This window comes from Hemicordylus capensis, chromosome 6, assembly GCF_027244095.1.
Source record: "Hemicordylus capensis ecotype Gifberg chromosome 6, rHemCap1.1.pri, whole genome shotgun sequence".
NCBI classification, from domain to species: Eukaryota; Metazoa; Chordata; class Lepidosauria; order Squamata; family Cordylidae; genus Hemicordylus; species Hemicordylus capensis.
Window position 1 is genome coordinate 71,878,425 of NC_069662.1, and position 12,282 is coordinate 71,890,706.

The window sequence follows — 12,282 nt, forward strand, 5'->3', positions numbered from 1 at the left end:
GGGACAGTTTGATTAACATTCCAGAATTGTTCCTAAGTGTACCCCTTATGAATTAATGTATTAGTTTCTCTCTCTTCCTTGCCCTAGCCTTACAGCAATAGCCCTGCCTGCTCATTTGGTGTATCTTACTCTGAAGATGGAGTGGGTTTTTTGTTTGTTTTTATTGCGTGTTGTAGCTGTATGTGCATGTAGGCTGACTTGTGTTTTGGAGGAGGCACTGAGGCTGTAAGGCCCCACTCCGAATGCAGGTGTGCGCACACTGCCTTGAGAGTGGTTAGAGTCCTGGACCAGGACTGGGGAGACCCGAGTTCAAGTCCCCATTCAGCCATGAGACGTGCTGGGTGACTCTGGGCCAGTCACTTCTCTCTCAGCCTAACCTACTCCATAGGGTTGCTGTGAGGAGAAACTGAAGTATGTACACTGCTCTGGGCTCTTTGGAGGAAGAGCGGGATAGGAAAAACGTGAATGCTGCTGCTTGCTGGCAGATAGCAGCTGGCGGGGGGGGGGGAGGGCAGGGGGGTTGCTAATACACACTGCTGGATTTGGAATGCAATGAACATGCTGATCAGGGAATGTAAGGACTCCATCCAGTCTCCAGTCCCTCTCTGAGTAGCTGATAGGTGTGGTGATTCCTGCTTTCTGAAGAAGGCTGTATCTGTGCTGCCTCAGCACTTTGCATCAGTGAAAGCATGTAAGGTGCAGTTTTAATTTTTAGTGCCATCATTTGTTAATTAAAAGATGAACAAGTTTGACTTTTATTTTTGAGGTGATATTATGGTGAAGTTATCTGAAAGATGAGTGTCAGATATTTGGGGGGTGGGGGGTGCAATTTCAGTTCTTGCCCTAGGCGCTATTTGCCCTAGCTACGCCTCTGGGGCCATGTCACAACAGGGAAGGAGACAGGTGCAGCATCAGGTAGTGGGGGGGGGGGTTCCCTGGGGGGAGGCTGCACCCGGGTGGGGCCCACGGCCGAGGGGCAGTCCCCCCTACTCCATTTCATCCCTACACACCTGGTCTCTGTGATGGGATTCTCAAACAAAATTTGTGGGGTGGAATCCAGAGCTGCATTTCTAGCACCTGAACAGCCTTCCGTTTTTCAGACCTGAGCACCAGATCTAGGAAGGGATCTGAAGGAGACATCTGCTTTTGCAAAACATTTTTCTGACATGTCTTTAGTTATGAAGGGAAACGGGAGTGCACACAGCTCCCAAACCTGGGTAGGACCCGTCTCCTACTCTCATTAGAATTGTATAAACCAGCCCACTATGAGGAATTATGGTTTTGCAACCATTTCAGTCCGTAGGAGACCAGGTTTAGAGCGGGAATGCTGCAAGACACCTTGTATGTGTACCTGCAATCCTGTCAAAGATCTGTGAGAGCCAGAATTGGGCTGTGCTGGCAAACCACAAAGCAAGGTTTGAAGGTTATGGAAAAGCAATTGTGAAAACCAGTCCACAGTTTCTAGTTTGCCATTGTAATGGCAACAAAGAAATGTCTCCCAGATTCACTGGGGGAAACCCAATTTACTGAGTGCATTTTAATTTAATGATTGTATCTACTTCATATTTTCAGAAGTTCGGGTGGAGGAAGCGAGGGGGGAGAAAGAGAAGCTGGAAGAAGCGCAACTGAGCGGGGAGGAAGGTGATCTGCAAAAGACCAACCTTTGTTATTTTTGTAAATTATTATTATTATTATTGCTGCTATTGTTATTGTTACTGTTGTTATTATTATTATAATTATAATTAAAAAACACATACTTCTGAAAGACACACCTCTTCTTCTCCTCCATGGTCTCTGCAGCAAGAGTTCTGCTTATGTACAGAACAACATTTGGAAGCTTCGGAGGTTTTGTAGAGCATTCTGGTTCCTGCTCTGAAATGGGGAGACATGTGCATTGTGCGTGCCTCTAGGACAGGAAGATACTCCTGTCCCTCAGTTACTTGACAATCATAACTCTAGCAGCATAACTCTAGCAGCAGCAGGGGCAGATCCGCCTGAGGACTTGCTCACCCACCATTCGCTGCCTCTGCTGCAGGCCCCCACCCGCCACTGGCCTTTGTGACCTCTGCTCACTGCCACTGTTAAGGCTTGCTGGCTTCTCTTTGCCAGCTGCAACACAGTATAATAATGTCACTGCCCAGCACCTGTTATCCCTGAGATGGGCTCATACCAGAGTGATATCATGTTACAGCCAGCGAAGGAAAGGAAAGTGGCTGCGACTGTAGTGGTGAGCAGAGGCCAGTGGCAGGTGGGCGGGCTGTGGTGGCAGTGATCGTGGCCACGGGGAAGCCCCTCTGACTCCACTACAAAGGAGAATTACAAGACGCTAACACCAGCTGGAGAAGGAGCAAACGTCTCCTTAATAGGGCTGATGGATCCTGAACCCGCTTTGCACGGTGCCAGCTAGACTCCAACGCCGGCCGGCCGGACCAGCTGCTGACACTTCCCATCCAAGCCTCCGAAAGGCACTATGAGATGTGGGGGCGGTGCTGGCAACCCTCCCTCTGTGCGGGGTGCCTTTACAAAAGGCTTGGTAAGGCTCTGATTGGGAGCTTCCCATCCCAACTTTGCAAAGCCGTTTGCAAAGGTGTGATATGGTGGGGGCTGCCAATCCTCCCTCCTCAGGGGGAGTCTTTGCAGAGCTTTGCAAAGGTCCCATAGGGACCTTTGCGCAGTGTCTAGAGAGAGGCACCATGAAGGAAGAGAAGGCTGATAGCAGCTTTCCCTCCTTAGCAGCGCACTTCCAGCACCTTGCGAAGATCCAGTGGGGAGACCCCCACGTAACCTGTGAAAGGCTTTGGTGTACGGGCTTAAGGAGAGGAGGCTGCTTGGTGGCAGCAGTTTCTCATTGCCCAGCCCCCAGTGGCCAGTCTTGAAAGTGTTGGGAATTCTCTCTGGTAAGAGAATCCCTTTTTCATTACAGCAGAGTGCACAGAGGCACAACACAGCGGAATTTGGTTAGGCATGCGTGTATGCTGAGAGTAAAGTAACTTGGAGCCAGTTCATAGTTTCCAATCAATATACAGGTGAAACTCGGAAAATTAGAATATCGTGCAAAAGTCCATTAATTTCAGTAATGCAAATTAAAAGGTGAAACTGATATATGAGACAGATGCATTACATGCAAAGTGAGATAAGTCAAGCCTTAATTTGTTATAATTGTGATGATCATGGCGTACAGCTCTTGAAAATAATATCGGACCTCTGAAAAGTATAAGCATGCATATGTATTCAGTACTTGGTTTGGGCCCCTTTTGCAGCAATTACGGCCTCAATGCGGCGTGGCATGGAAGCTATCAGCCTGTGGCACTGATGAGGTATTATGGAAGACCAGGATGCTTCATTAGCGGCCTTCAGCTCTTCTGCATTGTTTGGTCTCATGTCTCTCATCCTTCTCTTGGAAATGCCCCATAGATTCTCTATGGGGTCAGGTCAGGAGAGTTTGCTGGCCAATCAAGCACAGTACACTGTATACTTTTCAGTGGTCCGATATTGTTCTATTCTACAATCCTTGCATTCTTGGTTCCATGTAATATTCTAATTTTCTGGGATTGTGGATTTGGGGTTTTCATGAGCTGTACGCCATGATCATCACAATTATAACAAATTAAGGCTTGACTTATCTTGCTTTGCATGTAATGCATCTGTCTCATATATCAGTTTCACTTTTTAATTTGCATTACTGAAATTAATGGACTTTTGCACGATATTCTAATTTTCCGAGTTTCACCTGTAGTATTATTATTATTATTACACTTATATCCCGCTCTTCCTCCAAGGAGCCCAGAGCGGTGTACTACATACTTGAGTTTCTCTTTCACAACAACCCTGTGAAGTAGTTTAGGCTGAGAGAGAAGTGACTGGCCCAGAATCACCCAGCTAGTTTCATGGCTGAATGGGGATTTGAACTCAGGTCTCCCCAGTCCTAGTCCAGCACTCTAACCACTACACCATGCTGGCTCTGCCTTTCCCTCTATTGCTCTCAAAATCCCAATGTGAACAGTTTCAGAATATATCTAGTTTTGAAGAGGAGGAGAACAAAGAGGAGGAAGTGAGGTCTTCACTCAGGAGCCAGTGTCTGAAGTATCTGTGCTATTTAACACAAATGTGTTAAATATATATATTCCACAATTCACTACATGCACAATGCAATGGGGGATTTATTTGCCTGTCAGATTCTGTATCTCCTAAGGCTGAACTCAGCCCAACGAGACACACAATAACCGGCAGCCAGGTTAAGGGTGCGCTTGCAAAATCTTAGCTAACAGCCGGGTTGGTTTGAAGGGTTAATAATCGAATTATTATTATTATTATTATTATTATTATTAGGTAGGCGAGAAGCATCGGGATCCACGGGGATCCCGGCCTAACATCAGCTGGGCTGCCCTTGCCCGCGTTAGGCTGGTCATGAGAACAGTCCCTTTGATTCTCAGGCCCAAGATACAGCATTCTTTAGACATTCACCCACCTAGCATTGATTATTAGCTCAATCATTTTCAGCAACAAATTGACATGCCTAGATCTTCCTGTCCAGTCTTCTAGATTCTTGGCTCGGTTAGGATGTTGGATAACAGCTATCTTTATATGCATTGACAGTAATAAACTCAACTCAACTAAAACTAAGACATGCCTATATATCTCAGACCAATCTCTTTTTCTTATAACAGAAAGATATTGTCTTTCAGAGTTTCTTATGGCCGCCAAGAAAGCCCAGAAGCTTGCAGCACATCAAGCACTCTCGGACGCATTTCGAAAGATCCTGCTTGTTGTTCTAGGCAAGGCCTTTTCCTTTAAAAAATAAAAACACATTTTTAAAATCCTGCTTCTGTCCCACTCTTACCTGGGGTTCCAAGTGGTTTCCATCCACAGGACGGATCAGATCCTCACCTGCTTAGCTGAGTTTCTCCCAGACCATTTTCTGAGTCCTAGGTGGAAGAGCAGAGACACAAGTTACTGGCTTTAAAGCTTGGGATCTTCTCCAACGATGGTGGGAATTGTGGAGGAGGAGACTTGCCATCCAGAAATGCATGGTGACGAAGGCCAAGGGCAGCAAAGAGTGGGCTAAGGCATTCTTCATCCAGATGAGATGGCTCCCCCATGAGGCAAGGTGAGGTGACAGTCTCAGGCGGCACTTATGCCCTAGGATGGCAAGTGTAGGCACCCTGCCCCCTGCAGGTGTAGTCTCACCTGCCTGCTACCACCGCCTCCCACCAGCTCCTCTACAGTCTGTCACCCTCCTTTCAGGTGTCCTCCCCTTTATTCTGGCCCCGCTCCTGATGCAGACAGTGGTCTCTACCTCTTCTCCATTGCCCAGCTGCCTTATCTTTTGAAAATTTATTTAATCTATTTTAATTGATTTTTACATTTAGATCCCACTCTCCTCCAAGCAGCTTAGCGTGGTGTACATGCCTTTTTTTATCCTCACGACAACCCTGTGAGGTAGTTTAGGCTGAGAGATATATGACTGGCCCAGAGTCACCCAGTGAGTTTCATGGTGGAAAGGGGATTTCAACTCGGGTCTTCCTGGTACTAGTCCAACACTCTAAACACACACTCTGCTGGCTCTTCTGGGCATGTCACTGTATGAAACTGCAAGTCAGGAGTGGAGACAGAGAAAATGGTGCTTCTAGCATAGAGTGGTGGCCTCTCCTCATTGCTTCTGCTTTGCTAGCTACAGTAGCTGCTTCTCTCCCACCAACCCCATCAGCAGGGGAGACTTGTGCATAGGAAGAAGAGAACAAGAAGGAAACAGATCCAGCTACTGGAGCAAGAGAAGCAGTGGCAACAAAGAGTTAGAAGCCTACTCTGTGAAGAGGAGACATAGCTTGAGGCGGTGAGCAGGCTTTTCTAAACAGAACAACTAGCCTTCCCCCCTTCAAACCAACTAACAGGAGGAGGGGAGATTTTGAGGGGCAGGTTTCTCTTTAAGGACTGTGTGTGTGTGTGTGTGTGTGTGTGTGTGTGTGTGTGTGTGTGATTTGCCAGAGCTAGCATTTGCCAAGGCTAGCAAACCCCAGTGTTTTTGTTTGTCCCGACCTGGAGGGGGCAGAGTCAGCTAGGGCTGTGGGAGACCCCACATTCCTTTGACATTTCTTGGACCCACATCCTGTGCCTCAGTTGGAAGCCTACTCCCGACATAAGAAGTGAAGGCCCAAGAACATAGCGAACAGAGCATAGTGAACAGGGATAGCAAACAGGACGTTGGCATTTTGCAGTTGTTTAGCGGGAAGTGTGCGGAGGAGGCTGGAACAAGCCCCCGTGATCACAAGAAGCGCAGAGGAGAAGGGAATGTAAGTACGAATCCCTCCATCATATTCTTGAGAAAGGCTGTTTGGACAGTTAAATAGCTGACCAGTAGAGCTGCAACCTATCCTAATAAACTATCTCTAAATACTGCAAACAGCCAACAAAAGCGGTACGGAGACAGAAAGTCAGCAGGGGAGGGGGCACTTCCCAGTATATTGCACAGAGTGCCACATGTATGACTATTTGCCCCATGGGCCGAAGTCATGGGTGTGTGCTCGGTGCAATGAGCTCCTGGCTCTCAGGGAACAAATTTGTTCCCTTGAGACCAAGGTGGTGAATATGGAGAAGCTCCGAGAGACAAAGAGGCATGCGGACGAGACCTTCAGGGACACGGTAGAGGCATCCCACTCCAGGGCTGATAGCTCCTCTGCTGTCAGGGAGAATGAAGGTCTCTGGCAAGGAAGACATTGGTCTGAGGAAGAGGAAAATGCTCCTTTAGGAGGGACCCCTTCTTTGGAACATGAGCTCATATCCTTTTGCACAGGGGATACTCCTGCGGGGCGGGGCCTCTTTGTAGTGGGTGATTCAATCATTAGAGGTATAGATAGATGGGCTTGTGACCATGTGTTGACTGCACGGTGACTTGCCTGCCTGGTGTGAAGGTTGCGTACATCACACATCGTGATGCTGACGGGAGCTGGGCAGTATCTGGTTCGGCAAATGCCATCCCATCCTCGATAGAAAGGACAGGGAGGGGCGCCTTGGAGGTGGAGTAGCACTGTATGTTAGGGATAGAATCTAACAAGCTAGAAAACCGAGGTGGACTGGAGTCCTCCACAAAACCCTGTGGGTGACAATACAAGGCATGAAAGGAAACGTGCTACTGGGGACATGCTATTGCCCTCCGGATCAAAACGCTGACAGTGACTGGGAGTTGCAGGAGGAAATCAGGGAGGCGTCAAGAAAAGGCAGGGCTGTAATAATGGGTGACTTCAATTACCCACACATAGACTGGCTAAATTCAGTCAGGTAATGACAGAGAGGTCAAATTTCTAGATACACTCAATGACTGTGCCCTAGAACAGTTGGTCTTGAAACCAATCAGAGAGAAGGCGACCTTGGACTTAATCCTGAGTGGCACCCAGGACCTGGTGCGTGATGTCAGTGTCATCGACCCTTTAGGGAACAGTGACCATAGTGCCATCAAATTCAGCCTACGTGCCGGGAGAGAATCACCAAGGCAGTCTAACACAGACATTTTGCATTTCAGAAGAGGAAACTTCTCCCAAATGAGGAGTATGGTGAAAAGAAAACTGAAAGGGAAAATCAGGAGAGTCACTTTGCTCCAGAATGCATGGAGTTTACTGAAATCCACAATACTAGAAGCCCAGTTAGATTGTATATCCCAAAGGAGGAAAGGTACCACTAAGTCCAGGAGGATGCCAGCATGGCTAACAGGTACTGTCAAGGAAGCCATCAAAGGGAAGAAGACTTCCTTTTGAAACTGGAAGGCCTGTCCAAACGAAGAGGACAGAAAGGAACACAAACTCTGGCAAAAGAGATGCAAGGTGACAATAAGGGAGGCAAAAAGAGAGTTTGAGGAACATTTAGCTAGAAGTATCAAGGGGGATAGGAAAAATGTCTTTCAATACATCAGAAGCGGGAAACCTGCCAGGGAGGCGGTTGGCCCATTAGACAATGAGGGAGTGAAAAGGATTATAAGGAGGATACGGAGGTTTCAGAGAAGCTCAATGAGTTCTTTGCGTCCGTCTTCATGGCAGACGATACTGAGCATATAGCTGTTCTTGAACCAGGCTTTTCAGGGATGGAGGCTAAAGAACTGAGTCAGATAGAAGTGACAAGAGATGATGTTCTAAACTGTCTGGGGGGAAAAAACAAACAAACATTGACTTGACTTTCAGATGCCTTCAGTTGCTTGTTCTCCCTCCATGCCCCTCCATGCTCTCTTCACTCATCTGATACCTTCAGTCTCCATAAAATCCCCCATGCCCCAACTCTTTGGGGTAGAAAGCTGGTCCTGTGGTAGCGTGCATGAATTGTCCTGTTTGCTAAGCAGGGTTGACCTTGGTTTGTATTTGGATGAGTGAGCATTATGAGAGGAGAACTGGTCTTGTGGTAGCAAGCATGACTTGTCCCCTTAGCTAAGCAGTGTCCACCCTGGTCGCATATGAATGGGAGACTAGAAGTGTGAGCACTGTAAGATATTCCCCTCAGGGGATGGAGCCGCTCTGGGAAGAGCAGAAGGTTCCCAGTTCCCTCCCTGGCTTCTCCAAGATAGGTCTGTGAGATATTCCTGCCTGCAACCTTGCAGAAGCCGCTGCCAGACTGCAAAGACAATAATGAGCTAGATAGAGCAATGGTCTGACTCAGTATATGGCAGCTTCCTAGTAAGGGTCAAATTCTCCCCTTTGGGTTGGGGCTGTAGTCCTGTGGTAGATCATCCATCTACATCTCTACAGAGCATCTGCTCTGTAGAAATGCTTTCCCATTTAAAGGAAGAATTTAAATGTACAAGTTCCCAAGTTGAATCCCTGGCATCTCCAGGTAGAGGTGGGTAAGATTCCTGCCTGGAACCTTGGAAAGTGGCTGCAAGTCAGTGTAGAAAATATTGAGCTAGATGGAGAATGGTCGGGTAGAGGCAGCTCCCTATCTTCCTAGGACTCTGCCCATCAACTTGTATTCTACCCTATTATTCAAACTCCTGCCCTCCTGACTGCCCTTCTTCCTAATAAAAACTCTTGACTACACCGACATTTTGTAATGGTTGTTGCACGTTTGCCTTTGCCCTCCTCCACTCCCCTTCCCTTGTGTGCCTAGCCTTCCTGAGGGCCAAGCCAGATGTGATATAGGAGTTCCTGCTGCCAGATCTCTTGTGTCCTATCTAGTTGGACTCTGGATTGTAAGCCTGAGATCAGGGCACGTGTCTTCTTTTTGCTGCATGTGGAACACCAAATAGCTGTTATGGACTCTTTAGAAAGACTAACATTAAAATCATCATTTCATTCCAAACCTTGAATAAAGGTGAGGAATGTTACAAAATAATAGACAAAAGGATTTTACTTCTAATTATTCCTTTGTTAAAACTTGGCCTTGTTAACTTGTCTGTTTCAGAGAATGGGAAAGTGGCAGTGGAGTATAGGTCTCCCCAGGAAGACCCCATTGACTGTTTAGCAGAAGAGGAACTGAAAGGTCTCATCCAGGTAAATTGAAGCCTCATCTCATCATTCGCAGATGAGCCTCATGTTGCTATCACCTAGCAAGCTCAGCTCTTGAACATCTTAGCTTCATGAGTTGGGAGGAGTGAGTAGGGAATGAGCATTCTCTCTCATTTCAATGCATGGACTTTTAAATTCAATGGGCTACCTGTATGTTTATAGGAAACATAGGAAACATAGGAAACTGCCATATACTGAGTCAGACCATTGGTCTATCTATCTCAGTATTGTCTTCACAGACTGGCAGCGGCTTCTCCAAGGTTGCAGGCAGGAGCCTCTCTCAGCCCTATCTTGGAGAAGCCAGGGAGGGAACTTGAAACCTTCTGCTCTTCCCAGAGCGGCTCCATCCCCTGAGGGGAATACCTTACAGTGCTTTACACTTCTAGTCTCCCATTCAGATGCAACCAGAGCAGACCCGGCTTAGCTATGAAGACAAGTCATGCTTGCTACCACAAGACCAGCTCTCCTCTCCCGTCAGGTGCTTAGACCAAGGACGGACAGGTTCCTCGGGGGCGGGTAGACTGAAGAGAGCCAGAGATAGCTGGGCTGAATGTTAGATGCTTGGAGCCACAGAGAGAGGACTCACTGGTCTCCCGCTGTCAGATCCTGGTTCAATGTGAGTTAACCACAGTGGGTTGACCAGAATTGCCTAGGAAATCTGCATTCTCAAAACCAGCTCCACAGGCAACCATACTAATCACTTTATGGCAACCGCACTAATCACTTTATGCAATCCAGATCCCTGTATGTCAGTCAACAAGTGTTAGTTTCACATTCAGTTCTCCACAGAGCCAACAGCTCCAAATAGCTCAAGCCCATCAACTGATTGTCTGTGCATTTGGGCCTACATTGTTGCCATAGCAGTCATGCTCGGAGTTCTGCAAAAATGATGTCACTGCCGTGGAATGCTCAGGGTGCAGACTCTGATGTCCAACCGACGTTGGAGATCAAAAGATGGCAGGAATGGATCAGCTCTGTAGTATGGTCCCTGTTGCAAGCAACAGCAACAGCAACTGCAATTTGCTGCTCATGATCTTTTTGGACTTATTTATGGGAGTTGGGCACCGCAGCCATAGGTTGGGTGCAGCAGCCATAGGGAATTACTCCCACCCGTGCCGTAGCACCGTAGAAGTCCTCAAGCTTTGGAAAGTCACCAGACCTCCTAGACTCCACCGTGTGCCACCTCCCAGTGCGGCTTTCCACCTGTGAGTACTTCAACCTCACTTCCAGAACTCGGAGGATCGAACCCTTTTAGGGAGAGCCTTTCATTAGGAGTGATGTAGGTGGGATAAGATACTTCTTATTTCGAGGTAGCTTAGCTGATGCCTTTTAAAAAAAGATTTGATACCCCTCTTTTCATCCAAAGGAACCAGAGCAGTTTACAACTCAATAATAACAATTTCGAAAAAGAAAGAAATGGGAACAGCCGTATAAATGGTATGAAGCACAAAAAGGGCCATAGATGGGGAAGGGGAGCCAAAGGGGTGAAGGAAACAGGGATCCCACTGCTCTGTTTAAAAAGGGGGGAAAGGACCCAATGCCTAGAGTGTTTCATAGCCACTGAACAGGCACTTCAGATGTGTCCCGAAAGAGCATTCAGCAGAACCATATAGCCAAACGAGCAGGCAATGGGGAAAAAGGTACAACAGGGATTCTATCAAGTAACGTCACCCCTTCCTTTGCCCAGGTTGATTCAGGCATACACGTTGACTAGGCACTCGCCTAGACAGAGGCGTAACTAGGGAAAATGGTGCCTAGGGCAAGCACTGAAATTGCGCCCCTATCCAAACAGGGATGATGGGACTTGTAGTCAACAATATCTGGAAATCCCTCTGAAAAGGAACACTGTACCATCTAGACATGGTTGTTGATCCAAACCTGAAAACATGAGCCATCTCTATTCAAGACTTAGAACAACAGTCAGGAGTTATGCGAGGATTCCAAGTGTCATTTTCTCTGTCTCATCTCATGCTTTTTAAAAAACATGACTTTGTCCTAGAGGATCACCTGCCCAAATAGCAACTAGCAAAATAGGGGAAGAAGAAGCTGGTGGGGTGTGTGTGTGTGTGTGTGTGTGTGTGTGTGTGTATATATATAAAAGCCAGTGAATGATTCCTGCCAGCCTTTGTCTTATGATGACTGTTGGCTCATGATGGGGTATGTGTGCATTCACCACACTAGTGCTTACTTTGACACCAAGAGGGAGGAGGATACATTAGTTTGCCACACTAGACAGAGGAATGTGCAACAGGAGCAGACAGCCAAGTTCTGCCAGGGGCCAAACCAGCCCCTGCCAGACTAAGAAATCCTTGTAATTTGCCCCTTCCTGTCACAAGCAGTGTGCTGTTGACTCTATTATTGACTCTAACTCTCAGATATCCCAGTCATGGATGGAAAATTCAGGGTCAATTTACAAGAGACACATTTTCTACATGGAAGTTTCTTCTGTGCAGGTGCTGTGCAGAAACCCATGTGTAGTGACCGCCAGGGGCATAGCAAGGTTGGAATGGGCCAAGGTGAGATTTTAAAATGGGCCCAGAGCCCCTCAAAGTCCAGGGCCTCCACACACCACAGGCCCCCAAGGATTTAAGTCGGATCTTTCAAAATACGTATGCTGCCTGGAAATACATTTCACTGAATACACACATGCACACTTCACAGTATATAGTGATATACATCGAGTACTATATATTTGGGCTACTTTTAAAGCCTAGAACACACTAGCAACGCTAATGATTAAAATGGCCCCCTCGCTGCGGATTAGCAAAGGAGACTTTCAACCCTGCAGGGTGAGCCAATG